Below are 5,111 nucleotides of genomic sequence, written 5' to 3'. Positions count from 1 at the left end.
GCCCCTTTTTAACTTAGGTGGCGGCGAACAGATTAATCTACGCCGGTAATAATTAAGTTATTTTACCTATCCTCTTCGGTTACGCATTTTAAGAGATTTCCCAAGTAGTATATTAGTGAAACGAATACACTGAAGATGAATTTTTGTATTGGGAGTCATGAAGGCTTGGAAAAATGCAATAAAATTACCAGGGTCGTATTTAAAAGAAATTAAGTTGATGATGGTCCTGGAGAGACGAAACGTTACATATAAAAATTAATTATGCCATTCGATATAGGGCAAAAAATGGCCATGAGAGAGTGTTCTTCTTTTTTCAATATCACCTCAAACAAGGCTGAAATGAAACAAAACGGGATTTCCAAAATTTCGTTTTTTTTTTTCAAATATTTCGAAAACTAATCATGTTAGCCTTGATTTTTTAGAGGCATAATGTTGGTCTCCTGATTACGCAACTTTGCCTCAATTTAAGCTACTTCGTATCCCTTACCGTCTCTGACACCCCTGTAGTGGGAACCGAATTTGTAACAGCCTGTATATATACAAGTTGGCTCTTAATGTTCTTAAAATAAAGGTAGTGGTTCCTCAGTGATTTCTAAAAAAAAGTTGTAGAGGACATACGTCCTACGCAGTCTAGTTTCCGAGTAACAAGGCAATGAAATGTAATAAACTCTAATATAATATTTCTGCATAGTAACGAATAGCGTTATCACAATCGCTAATTATTTAAAACTGTCGTTTGTCATTTATTTATCAGCTATTGTTTTCGCCGCTCGTCAGCTACATCATTAGTTAATTGTTTATGGGGCTGATATATCACGAATAGTTTCAGAGAGGCAGGATATTCCAGTAAAAACCGTAAAAACGTCGATAAAACAATTAATTACCGATGGTTTTAATTACTTTGTCGTATACATAGCGGTATACGAATAAAGTGAGCTCTTGGAAAATATTACGAGGTGTTCCAAACAATTTTTGAGGGTTATTAGAAAAGGTTGTTGTTGTAGACAGATCTCTTTAATGTTACAGAGGTTCCTCACCGTCTCAAATAAAACTATTGACAGCTCACTGCTTCAGTTTAACAATGAGTATTTGTCAAGAATTCAGCAATTTTAGGAACAGTTTTCCAAAGTTTTATTGTTTGATACTCATTTGCGAAGTCACATGTGCTTTCAATATCATTCCATTTAAATATAAAAGTGATCCTTCACAATTTAGAATCAAAAATCAATATATTGGAGTTTTTACTACTACTACTGCTGCTACTGCTACTAGTATGCTCTTTGAAAAATTGGTTGATGTTCAAATTAGCAAAACTCACGACTTTCGCACTGTTAAATATTTTTTAGTGTTTTTTCGATAATATTTTGACATCATTTTGATAATCTAACAACGTATTGTCGGTTGCCAAGTTCGGCTTGGTGATTTACTTTAGGAAGTTTGCCTAAAACTATCTGCGTAGGCTGGAAACTCGTATTACAAAATTGCTAGGTAACCGCTGACCTCCGTCGCTGGCAGAATCATCGTGAACCCTCATGTTGGAACATGAATGAGAAAGTTAACGTATTTATAGATCAACAAATATAAATAATCGTTCATATCCATACTAATTTTTGTCGTTTCAAAATTTCATTTCTCAAAATTTGGTAAACAGATACAAACACTTATTAACAAAAATACAGTCAAAATTTAAAGCGTAGCCGTGCAGAAAATACTAAAGAACAAATGGAGGCCTACTTCGAGCGCCTAAAAGTATCATTAGTGACTCAAAAATGTCTTTTTAGACTGAATATCCCGAAAAATGTATGAATTCCACTAAAAGCGCAATTCCTATCATTTCCATCTGTTTGCAGGGATTGGGACTGGAGATTCTTTACCTTTGTATACGGTGTATAAAGCAGAAGGCTTTATGACAGATGGGGACAGGTCCTCCTACATTTTAACAGAACAAAATTGGGATGGTTCGATTCTGTGGCCTTCCAGTATTGGTTTAAAAAAGTTGTAATTCCTTGGGCTAAGAGAGATACAGAACCTAAAGTTTTAATCGGTGACAATCTGTCGTCGTACATAAACATACCAATATTGCAAGTATGTCAACTATTAAACATTAGGTTTGTCCCTTTACCACATAATTCAACTCAGCTCTCGATGTTAGCCTTTGGCAGTCTATTTTAACCAATGTCAAAACAAGACAACCTAATATAAATTGTGTAGAAAAAAAGCATATTTCTTCAGTTGTTAATAAAATTAATGAATAAAATCAATCCAAACTTTAAGAAGAATAGAACAAAATGGTTTTCATACAACAGGAATATTTCCATTGAACTCGTACGAACTCTTGAAAAAAAATACCCGAGGAACGATTTAAAACAAGAGTCAGCGACGCTGTATTGACTTTCCTTAAAAACAAAAAGGATTCTAAAGAAGAAACTTCAGATAGACCATCGGTACTTTCCTACCCTGTATAGAGAATATATTTTAATATGTATGTATACTGAAAGCGTTTGCCGTTAAGTTTAGTTATTGAACTCTTATTGTGTAAAATTCATTGGCGCTTTAGAATTTGCTGTCAAAAGTCAATTTTTCCAGTGGCGTAAAATTTAGGGGGGGAAAACCCTTACGATACCTTAAAATCTCCACCACTGGCACGTCCAATGAATTCGAGAAGGGTGCGAAAAAGTAGCTATTAATAGTGGTAATGTGTGTACAAAAGCTCAGTCCTGTAGTTCAAACGATTCCTAAGATATTGGCGAAAAACTAAAAAAAAAATAAAGTTTTGACACCGTGTATCTCGAAAACGAAAGCCCGGAGAGAAAAATGGAAGAGGAAATAAATTTTCCATTTTTCAAGAGGAATTTACAGTTTTCCGTAGCGACACTTATTTAGGAACACCCTGTATAATAGCAATTTGAAACAAACATTGAAAGGATCTCTTTGCAAAACGAACAGTATAGATGTTCTGTCATAATCTTCAATTTGACAAGGCGTCTCACTATCATACACTGAACTTTTTGATAGTCATATGGATTCTCGGTTTGCACATTTAACTTTTTTCTCATCAATCCACATTCTGTTTCATACGCATTTTATATTACTTTTCAGTCATTACTTTGCCTTTGTACCTTGGATGTTCATTCATGTTTACGGAATAAGCGCAAAGTTGACAGTAATGACAGTTGACCCAACTTTTACCACCACGCCATAACAATGTTGCCAGATTTCATCCATCATTTTACAAGCTCTTAATGAATAAATAGACACTTTTATTCAAATAAAAAGTTAATTGACGTGCATTAAACACGAAAAATATATGCAAGCTAATATGTGTTGTATAAATTTCATTCGTATATATTATATTTAGTTCACTCAAATTAATTTATGTAAGGTTGGTACTACAACGAAACTACCGTGTATAAGCATAGGCTTTCCCCCTACACCGCCTGCCCCGCAAGAGATGTATCGAACATCCTTAACTCTAAGTGTCCCATATTTTATTTAAATTTTTTTATCCTCACAACAGGCCTGTACTATCGAGTTTGAGACACCCTGTACACCATGTGCCCATATGTTTGCAAAACTGTCGTCTTCTCAACTTATCGCACAAGATAATTCCGTATACTGCAACGTAATTTTTTGGAACGCTTCTTCATGCATATTCACCGCATTCTAATGAGAACAAATTCATTAATAACACCTCCATTCCTGAAAAGCGAGCCACCGCCGCCACGTCCCGCGCTCGCAAAACATGTATTATCCGCTCGGAACGGATTCGCATGTGGGGCATACACGTGCCAGCTTTAAATGGTTACAAATGACCCCATTAGTCGTGAATNATATTCATAGTTGCTTTGTCGAGACCTCATCACACGTCAACAGAACTTTTCTTTTATTAGATTATACAGGACAGGATGCTCACTTTCTAGTATAATCTCATCGTAACTTAATTGCTCTCGATTTACTTGCTGTTCTTGTTGTTGTTGTTGTAACTGTTGCTCTTGTTGTAGCTGTTGATGCCGCTGCAAGATATATAAAGAAACAATGCGTCATTCAATTATACAATATTTTCATTTATGAAATCTTTCTATTTAAAAATTTCTCTACCTTATTAAGAATCAAAGAAGCTGCCAACTTCCGAATTATTCGACCTTTTGCCATAATATTAACCCACTATTCGGTCAAGTTGTAATATAGAACTGCTGGACATCATTAGATTGAAAATGCAGATCAAAAACGTACTGTTTTATTTTAAATCTGTTGACAGTCATTCACTTCACATACTATTACCATATTTAAATTATTTTCAAAACTTTTTATTTACCATTATAAAAACAAATTGTAATAATTATTGACTTGACTTCTAATTTTTAGGTTAGTATACCTCCCCGATATATCTACTAAACTCAATATAAAATAAAATTGGTTATTTGCTTACTTCACTCGTATTTATTATGCTATATTCATTTGGGACATATGGAACACTAGCGCCACCCCAACTTCTGCCATTTCTTGGACAAATTTTGTCAATTTTCCCGTGTGAGTTCGTGCTCCTTATCTACTCTCCCTGCGTTTGACGTTCGTATTGAGTAATGACAAGAGGCTTTTTTTCGCGAGTGAATATTGGTGAATACGTCTGACTTGTAGTTACTGTTTCTATCTCTTTTAATCTTATTTCTAACCTTGTCTAACCTGAATAGATCGCGAAAATGTATATATTCACTATTCAGTGGTGCCTGTCATATGTAGGTACTTTGACTACTTTGACATATGGGTTCTAACTAGTAACTTCTAACCAGTAATTTGTCATCCTTTAATTGCTTCCAGTAATCTAGTGTTGTGGGAATTGGTGTTATCTCACTATATATGTATTTGCTTCAAATAAAACTGAAGGAATATATCAATGCTTCTTTGCAATATTTTTAAGTAGCAAATTTAAAAAGCGTGAAAAGTATGTAGATTCTGATGTTGCAAGATATGCGAATATTCGACATAATCGTTATCGTAAGAGAATGGAATTTAGTCATTTATGTCAATGGCTACAAAACAGAAATTGTGACATGCCTATATTTTTTGATATTTTTGTGGAATGAGGATGATGTTCCTTATTTATGTTATAA

The sequence above is a fragment of the Anoplophora glabripennis genome, unplaced genomic scaffold, assembly GCF_000390285.2.
Source record: "Anoplophora glabripennis isolate ALB-LARVAE unplaced genomic scaffold, Agla_2.0 scaffold879, whole genome shotgun sequence".
In the NCBI taxonomy this organism is placed as follows: domain Eukaryota; kingdom Metazoa; phylum Arthropoda; class Insecta; order Coleoptera; family Cerambycidae; genus Anoplophora; species Anoplophora glabripennis.
This window is presented reverse-complemented; position numbering follows the sequence as displayed.